The sequence below is a fragment of the Dendroctonus ponderosae genome, unplaced genomic scaffold, assembly GCF_020466585.1.
Source record: "Dendroctonus ponderosae isolate FM_Combo_2020 unplaced genomic scaffold, Dpon_F_20191213v2 Dpon_F_20191213_3, whole genome shotgun sequence".
NCBI classification, from domain to species: domain Eukaryota; kingdom Metazoa; phylum Arthropoda; class Insecta; order Coleoptera; family Curculionidae; genus Dendroctonus; species Dendroctonus ponderosae.
Window position 1 is genome coordinate 3,909,888 of NW_026018508.1, and position 10,288 is coordinate 3,920,175.

A 10,288-nucleotide genomic window follows, 5' to 3' on the forward strand; every position below is an offset into this window, starting at 1 on the left:
TGGGCTTCAGTCATTTATTGTCTATTTATCAATTAAAATACGTTTCGGTGTTTTCCACCATCATCAGTTTCTATGTGTAGCGTTGTTGCTACTTTAGGCCTTGGCATATATTTTTGAAAATATGTGCCTACCAAAACTGATGATGGTGGAAAACACCGAAACGTATTTTAATTGATAAATAGACAATAAATGACTGAAGCCCAGGAATTGATTTTGATTTGGAATTATATTTAAAATACTTTAAAATAACAGTCTATATTAGAAATAAGTTAAAAAACGCTCGGTACACAATTTAACCAAAACCCTCACCATCTACCAAATCATGGTGGATCGAATCAACAATCAACTCTACGAAATTGCTTACTTTTTATTCTTATCAATATAATATCGGTTAAATCAGTAAATTAGTGGCCTCATATCTGTTGAAAATGGTGATATTAATAAATTAGATCAAATTATCAGAAATGTTTTATTTTTCTATTCGAAAACCCTATATATTATTCCAAAGACCACTGCTATGTGCTTTTCAAAACAATATATTCAATAGTGACCCAAATAAAAATGTACTAAAATTTATAGATTGATAAACTATATAAGAATAAAAGAAACTAATAATTAACAACACTAGATTTCAATTATACAATGATTTCCATTTGCTCGCAATGTGACAGTTTAATGTCTCTCCCTCAAGTCTTCCTCAAAAAAACTAGTTAGTGGTACATATTGTTAGCTTAACTTTAACAGAACAGTTTAAATCAGTAGGGCATTCTAGACGCAGTGAAGTGAATAACTGCAATTAATTGAATGAAAGTTCTTTATATGGAGTCATTTGTTTGCTTGAGAATAAAACAACATGGCATTAATTTTGTTCTCATTGGGGAATTCCGCTGGTTCTGTGGAATATTGGAGTTTAATATTTGGACATTGTAAATTTACTTTTGCGAAAACATGTCGAAACCATTTGTTATTTTTTAGCTTGCCAGTGGCCTCGCCGAATTTATTTAGTAGCAAACTTCAGTTGGGGCTAATAAAGGGTATAGGGCCTTTAGATAATAGATAGATTAAATTGCATTTAGTATAAACAGAAGTTAATTATTTCAGGGTTAAATTGTGCAATGTAGATGTAGGAATGCCCTAGATAAAAACAGGGCTTTGTCATAGAATTAAGAATTCATAGTTTGAACAAAAATTTATTGTATAAAAACAGTGTTGGAAATGTTGGATCTTCGCAGTGTTGGAAGTTTAATAGTAGTTCTAACTCCCATTAGTTATATGTATTTGATAAACTTCTGAAATTCAAGCTTTATCGTGAGATCTGCGGCCTAGTGATAGGTGATGAAAATTACTGGTTAATTTTACGTAAAACGGCATGAATGCAAATCGACTGTGTAAAGAATCAACAAAGCGCAATAAAAGCGATTTAAAAAGACAGAAAGTTGAATGAATATCTAAAGAATTTAACCTCGCGTAATTTATTTCCGAAGCCTTAAATCAATAATGAATAATTTCATCTGCAGTCCAAAATTTGAATAATTGCTTCTAATATTTGTACATTGTAAATTTGCTCTCGTGGATACGTGTTTGCAAACTGTTATTTTTTGTGGCCACAAATAAATTGAGTGGATTGATTTAGTGGAAAGCGTTTCATGTAAATAGTAAAAAGGCATCATAAATATGGACAAATTAATTGATATTATGAATGCGAAATAAGCTTGATAAATTTGTGAAATAAATGACCATGAGATTTAGTTTATTATGATTAAGCCTATTTCAATAAATGCGTATTATAGGCAGTAATTTTTTAAGTGCATTTTAGCAAGTTGATGTCCCAATAAAATTACCAATAACGACTTGTTGGGATTTTATTTTGAAAAATGAAACCTTAAAAAAGCATTTGTTTTTGTTTTAGAATTATGTTTTCAATTAATATAAAGTAATAATTTATACTATTTCTGTTTCAGGAAGGGACGCCACTGCACAAACTTAAACAAGCTGGTGAGTCAGACTTAAAAAGTATTATCCGTGTTCTTGCTAAGTATCTAAAATACTAAACGTATTTTCATATAAAACTGCTTTTTTTGTCAAACTTTGTACAACCATCAAACTGAAAGTCAGTCATTTTTCCATATCAAAATTGTATCACTTTTACGAGCAGTATTATAATAATCTAAAGATTTCGAGTTCTAAAGATCTAGCGTTTCCATCTTCATAAGCGTTATCAGTCTCAACTGTATTATGTTGAACAGTTTGTAATTATTCTTTTCTTGCCGAGGACAAATGGTTTCTTCATTTAAGCTTGATAACTTGTGTATAAAAAACATTCACTCTTCTTTAGAAAATGTTACAAATTTCGATCTGTCTTGTCGTTTTGTCTCCCGTGTTTTCTTTTCCTGTTCCTAACGACTGATTTTGCGAATCTGTAGATCTAAACTGAGAATCTCTTAATTTAAAAAAGAACGCCATTCTGTAGCATGTCTAGGGTTTGGTTTTGCTATAATGTCCATACAGTACAACCAAACCAGTCAGTCAACTATGTGATTAGTGTAAATGCATATACTAAAACCATTATCATCAAAACTCCTAGTTATTGCTTCATACGTATTATTACATATAGGTTTATGGCTTATACATGGAATTATTTTTCTTAAGTACGACCTGAGGCTATTTTAAGGTGTAACAAGGCATATATATCTTCAAGTTACAGTTCAATTTTCATTATGTACTCACACCTATCATTAAGGATATTGAGAAATTATTCCTGTTTTGGTATTGCAAAATCTATCAGCTATGTTAATGGAGTTAATGGTTCACCTCAGGGTGCCAGAAGAATTTATCGAGAAGGGAATACCGTAAATGGTTCAATAAATCATACTTTGGTATCAGGAACAGTGTTGTCAATTTTAAATCTATAAAAGTTGCGCCTCAATGCATAGCAACTTTCAATGTGAACATAAGCTCGAGAAAAAAATTGAATTAAAGAATTTTAATTGTATTAAATCTGCGAAACTTTGTTAATAATCAACACTCTAACTGCTCTATTGGTTTGAACGATTCTCATCACAATATTTTTATCAAATATATAGTTTTTCTTCTCAGAAGTTGCAAATTTAGCTTTTAGTTCCTGTAATATATTTATTTTTCTAAAGCAACATCTGAGCATATGAATAAACGTATACGTGAAACTTGCCTATGGGGGCTCAGCTTAATTTGATAAATGGCTTTTTAAATGGATAAATAATATCTGTCGGGAGTCTGTTTCATATGGAACTTTAGATTGAGTTAACCGTTCTTATACGTGTAATTATCTGAAATATTAAGTAGTTGTATGTGTGCTTCCGTGGGCATGTTTTGACTACGTACACGGGTTTCCTACTATAGAATTTCAGAGTGTTTCAGACATTTCAATTATGTGCTAAAATTTCGTAGGGAATTTAATTTAGGAGTTTTCCCAGGAAAAATAATTTCATTTAAAGAATATTTTCACAGAACTGCGTGTTTCAGCTTGTTGAAGTTTCCACAAATCTTTTAAGTTTTTAATTAACCTGCCGTCGTATGTGCCCAAGAATAATGAAACATTTTGAGTGAAACATATACAAATGTGTAAATAATAAGATTTTGTTACAAGATAAAGGCTGGAAAATAGACTTGCCAAACAGTGTCGGTCATAAAAATTATCAGGCTCGAAGACTAGACATTGCACTGTCTATATTTGTTAGAGCAGTTGATCTGATTTCAACATTTAATAATTTGGACATTGGAGATCCGGTATATCATCTTTCTATTTAAAATGAAAGAACCAAATTAGAATTTTATTTATGCTGTGTCAAGCTGGAGAGCAATTTAGACATATTAAATAGTAATAACAGAGTATTTTTAGAGGCTTTTGTTAGCATGTTTTGGAATATTCATTTTGTAATAAAAACGTTGTATCGAATCTTTGTAATATGGTATTCTTACATTATTTTACTAATATTTTGCATTAATTTAATCAAATTAGACTTTTCCAAACTCTACTTAAAGAACTATCGGGATTTGGAAAGTGTTAGAATAAGACTATAGTCAAAATGCTTTTAATATTATTCAATTGTAAAGTTCAGCCATATATATTATGGGCCACAGTGTACAACAAAGCCATATTGCTTAGGCAAGCATATTTTTTGTTTATCGCGAGAGCAACCTCTTTAGTTAGTCGTCGTCAAATCGCTGCTGATGCGAAATTCACCATTCTTCTTTCACAAATTCTTTATTTCACCAACCGAAAGTCTGTATTATAACAAAACTTTTAGAAGTTATTTTAAACATAGATATGTCATTGACCCATAGGTATATTTTGAATTATTTTGTTTATGTTTCTCTACTTATTTTATTAGTTAATCACATTACTTAATCCTGAGCAAATTTAGAAGCATTTTCAACTTTGACACCCATATTCAGAAGAAACGCCTATAAAATTAAAAGGAGTGTTATCAAAATTTTCTGTTTGTGCAGAAAAATTGATAACCGATTTGCTTCTTATTTTACGACGCTGTGTTTGCTATGAAATTTATCCAGATTTTAACAATGAAGGTAAAACCCGTACAACTCAACATAAAATATTCTACCTCTAATAAAGCTTTGCAAAAATGGCTTTTGTACGCTTCTGCTTTCAACCCTTTCTCTGGTAAGAAGCGAAGCACGTCGGAATTTATTTATGCATATTATAAATGTGAAGCTGAAATGCTTCTTGCTTTTCTTGTTTTCTTATAATATAACGCAACATGGTAGAAGTGAAAGCTGAAACAAAACCAAAACATTGCGAACGGCCTAAGCTAACTTTTCACATCGCCCTTAAATTACTGGAACTTTTCACTGCAAAAATAAATGTAGGTTAACCGAAAACTTTTTTTTATTCCTCAAAAAAGTTATTGTAGAAGCACATAACTTGGAAACTTGAGATTTATTGTTGGTGTTTCATACAACAAGCAAAAGCTACTATGTACCTATTGCAGAAAAATGGAAAATATACATAAAATTTACATGGTTTTTTTTTTGCAAAAATATATTTGAAAGCGGACGTAAACAGTATGATATTTATAGAAACCTAGTATAAACCTTGAAAGTGTTTAAGACATATTTTTAATTTGCTGGTTTTTGCTGTCTTAATCACAATGTCACAATTTTGTATTGCCCAGTAATTATTTCTCAATTTAAATCTGATATATTTACTAGTTTGACGTATATTTTTTTGTCGCTTAACAACTGTGAAACTTGCTTTTAATTTAGAAATAGTTAAATTAAATCAAAATATGCCGTATTTCACTGTAATTAAAATACGTAGTTGAAACTATCTACGTGGTGAAAGCGAGTATCAACTGATTGTCTTCGGCGTACTTGAGACTCGAAATGCTGCAGCTGCTAAAATCATTTCATATGTTGTTAATTGTTACCTTCAAATTAGAAGGTTTTCAAGCTAAAATGTAAACTTTCAAACGGAATAAGCTGACCTGTACGTATATTTTATGTTTGCACTTGAAAGGAAACAAAAGAAGCTCTAATTATTTAATTTACAGTACCGAGCAATGGTAAAAATTGATAGAATATAATAAAGGGGAAGAACATATGCTTTAAAGGGACATTCAGGACAATTTCAAGAATTACTCTGCAATTGAAGTAACTTTAGGTTTTCGATGATTTATGAAAGAACATGAAAAACTAATTTTTTAAGCGCAATGTTGTATCGATATCAATCAGATATTTTCAAATAGATCAGTTTGAGCTTCCGTATAGCGAACAGCCGTTATTGTGCCATTCTTAAATGCACAATAATGATCACTTATTAGCTTTGGGTATTTAAGAAACATAATTAGTTAATGATGGAACGTATGTTAATCTGGGTAGCAAAGAAGTGCTGAAACAAGTTGCAAATGTCATAGTTTTTATTCGGATATTCTGTATTTCTTAAGTAATCGTTTCGTCCCTTCCAGGCAATTGATGCCAATTTTTAACAACAGTTTCGAAATTTTGCAAAGTAAAGAATGCATCTTGCAATGCAACACAAAATCAAATGATAAGACTCCATTCAAAGAGAATTTTATGGTGTTTTTAGTGCAAGAAATAAAAGTGGTAATTGAATAAGATTCACTTGGTTACGGCCCTGGGTCATATAAAGTATACCGTAAGTCCGGATAGAGCACATTCGCCATACACAATGCACAAGTTCGTGCATTCTCCTCTCAAAGTGCGATTCCGAATAGATCGTAAAATGGTTCGAAAGCGTTTTATATTGTCCGCCAGACCTAACCGGGCGTTTTTGCTAGGTGCATCAGCGGTTCGTGCATCTCTGCAGAATATTACTCGCGATGTCGGCGTTTTACCATGTTTAGAAGGAAAAAGCGTGACCTAAAGGTTGCATTCTTGCATAATAAATAGCGGAATTATAATGGAAAATTTTCGGACATTTTAAAGAATGGCTCAAGTTTGCTGCATGGCCTGTTGCAGACAGATAATTAATCAGAATCTTTGAACAAGTAATTTATTTTCATTAAACATCATGAGAAGCAATCAGCAATACTGGGTGTTCTTAGCAAGTTGCAAAAAAAGATTTAATCATGTTGGACACTTACCATATGATGTATAAATGATTATGCACTCTTCAAAAATTTACTCTTTTTAGACTTTTGCGATTTGGAAAACTTTTAAATTTTACTTTTTTTTGCTTTCTTACAGTTTTTACCTCCTTAGATGTGTATTTGATTTTTGTTGCCAAACATGGAGATCTTTCTGTTCTCGTTGTTCGTGGATTGGTATCTCTTCGATATTTGCTTTCTGTTTAAATCGTCTACTGGATGAAAATGTGACTAAAGGTATTTGCATGTAATTCAACTGTGAGGGGTTTCGGGTTCGTTTTTTCCTTGACACTCATGGTAAGAGGAACATGTTGATCTCATTGTTTTTACGCTCACCTTAGACCTCAAGGATTCCAAGAATTGTTTGGGTTAGTAATTTAACAGATTTAGGGGTTCCTTCCTATTGATCAGGGAGTTTATCTGGGACTCTCTTCTAGGATTCTAGAAACCAATTATCACAATCATCAAATATGTGTTATGTAAAGTATTTATTTATTTACAATTTACTCTTGTTCCCGCTTCCTATCTACATTTCGACGAAATGTAGTCAAATACGACTAAAATGAATTTACAAAGTACTGTACTTTCGAATCCGTGAAAATTTTATTTCTCTATAGATAAAAAACCACTAAAAACATCACAACATATCACTAAGTGAATATAATAGTCTGGCAGCCCTTCAAGAAGGGAAAATACGTCTGCTTTGTATTCCGCTTGTGCCATCTTGCTTGCCATTATAAAAAGCCATAAACGAAGAAAAGTCCCAACACAAAAATGTAATAAAAACACATATCGGAACTCCACCACAATATTAAAATTTCAGTATTTTTTCTGCCACAGATTCTGCATTTTGAGAAGTTTTTATTTCACGCAAGCATTTTATATTGCCATGAGAATACGGCAAAACCGCTCTGGTATTTGAATATATTACCATGCCGAGGTATTTTGCATTGTTTCTCCGAGGGAAAATGTACTTAGGTTTTAGATGAAACCAGTTTTTATATGAATAGATATGTTTGTGCACATTATCTCAAGTTAATCCACAATATTTATTAACTTGAACGGCAGTATGATTTGTTAGCTTTCGTGTAGTTTGTTAATACTAGTTTCAAACTTGCTAACACATGATTTTTTTAACTAGTATTTTTACTAGTTTATAATGATCAAATTGGGCAACATGGCAAGAACAGAGTAACATTTATCTCGTTTACAGTAAATCCGTGGAATATTAAGTAGTTATATAATACGCAACTGGAAATGAGCATGAAATTGGATAAAAGTTTCTACCTAACCAGAACAGTTCTTCGACTCAGCAAAATCAAGTGAAAACAATGGCAATAAGGCGCAACCCGTGCCTAGAGGAGCATGTAATTCTTTGCAAACATTAATTTCACCTTTGCTAAAAGCATCCTATTGTTCAACTCCACAAGAGCGGAATGGTATCGATCACGGATGGAAATTCAGCCGACAAGCGTAATTAATATTGATACAACATAATCGTCCTTCTAGTGGCTGACAAGCTTTTACAACTAATTAGTGTGTAATCTACGAAATTACCACTACAATCAACATTTTATCGAAAAATCTGAGACGAAATGGCTGTTCTTCAAAGAGACTCATAAATAGAATGTACAAAATTTTGTTGAAATTGACACATCAATTTTGCCTCTATGTTATTAGCGCTTTGTTTCACTTACAACTCATTCGCAGCTCCTTTAGCTTAGAGCTTTACTCGCGACGTAATTATACCACAACATGTTTGTGGTTGTCCTAAGCATATCTTATACAAAATCAAAAAGTACCTGTTACACTATGTTCGTAATGGAATATGTACAAGAATGAAACCGTATTTACCTAAAAAAATATTCGTTCAAACATAAATATTTCTCGAATAGCAGCTTGCCACCAGTATGGGATGTGTGATTCCTCCATTAGTCCATTAGTTCTGCAAATTACTCTTAAGAAACTTTTGTGTTTCTGCCGGCGTTTCCTGGAAGCGTTCTTTTGTTATGTAAAAATGATAAGCAACGATTCCCATAGGAAACTTTAATCATTCTTAGAGACATGAAGCGGCCTTTTTGAAGCCCTTTTATGTCTCTATGCTCTCCATTATTTTTGAAACAATATTTTTATCCGATCAAGAAATACGTTTCATTTGGGAACGGTTCATATGTTAAGCCTATTTTTGAATTATTTCGTTGTTTTTATTGTTTGCTGCTGAAAGATAATAAAAATAAACAAACATTCAAAAATTCTAGAAAAACTCCCTCAAATTGTCTCCGTCTATGAACCAAACAATGCAATTATTTTCAATTGAAATTAAGTGAAAATCTTACTTGAGACGAATCCCATCTTCCATTTAACTATATCGCTTAGAGTACTTGAAACTTTCTCTGTAAATAAAAAAAAAACGTTTTCTAACAAAACTAACCATCGCTTAAGCAGGTATCATTTTCAAAGGCTAACGTCTTTACGAATACGAAACCGTATCTTAAAGTCAGATTATACCTATCAGGAAAGCTCCGCCATGAATTCCAAGATCCACATGTATGATATCAGCTGCTTTGTGAGAAAAGTTTTCTTTGTCGGAGAACTGAAAACGTTTCCTTATCTCTGGAAGTTGCATCAGGTTTATTAAAGTGTTTTATGGCTTTAAACCCTTGCGCTGTTTCTAAATGTCTTGTTTTAGTAAATGTCTGAATAAAATTTTGAAAGGAAATTAATATTTAGTTAGCCAGAAAGATCCTAAGCATCTGGTATATTTTCTTCTCTTGAAGCCTTGGATCTTGTTGGGTAAAAATTAATTTTATATATTACACCGAGAAACACTAAGAATTATTTAAAAAAAATTGTTACAGTTCTATATAATAGATGAACTCGTCATGTTACGGTGTAACGACAGATTACCTGGAAATGATAATGTGCATCTTACCTGCATGTAAATTCAGAAATGTAAGTTTTAAAATAGCAATTTACTTAAAAACTCCATTAATTTACATGCCGTTCATTTATCCCCATTAAATAAATGTTTCCCGGAAATATAAGAGTAATTTACATATCCTTATTCTGCTTTTCACTTTGATTAAATGAGTCGTAAAACATGAACCTGATTCGATCTCAGGTGAAGCTGAATCATAACTTATACCATCAACCAGCTAAAAAAATTTCGTACATATTTTCGATGTGATTCAGAGCTCTCACAGGATTCCATGTGTATAGCAATTTGCTTTTAAATTAGCATTAAACACTAGCCGAGAAATGTTTTGTCAAAAAATGTATAATATAAGATGGTCAGTAAAAAATGGGTACTTTTTTAGAACTTTTAACTATATGTATTTATATTCCTTATGTAAATTAGTCAAAGATTCTTACCGAAAATTGAAAAGTAAGAGCAAAACCACTTTTCTCAAAGCTCGTGCGTTACGTTATGGTTTGAAACTTTTAAGGTTTAAAACGTTATGTTGCGTATATCGAGCAGTAACTAAGAAAATGCTTCTGCATCTGGTACTTCAGGCAGGGTTTAGTATTATAGCGAGAAATGGGAAGAATATGTAATAACATATATGTACATAAATAATACGAAATATTTCTACAGGGTTATTCACGCTATACGGCACGGAAGTTTGCGGCTAAACCGTTTGATTTTTAAAAAGTATTATTTTATGAATTGTCCGACGCCTACC

General features: G+C 31.9%; 1 protein-coding gene across 2 annotated transcripts in view; it reads left to right on the forward strand.

Annotated features, from left to right (window-relative positions):
• The window catches only part of LOC109540306 (insulin-like growth factor-binding protein complex acid labile subunit), a 156,593-nt gene that overhangs the window by 27,808 nt on the left and 118,497 nt on the right, over window positions 1–10,288 (forward strand). For both annotated transcript variants that reach the window (XM_019908639.2, XM_048664548.1), the window contains one exon: window positions 1,962–1,995. The gene's annotated coding sequence lies outside the window, so the exon portion shown is untranslated. Of the gene's footprint in view, window positions 1–1,961; window positions 1,996–10,288 lie in introns of those variants that run through there.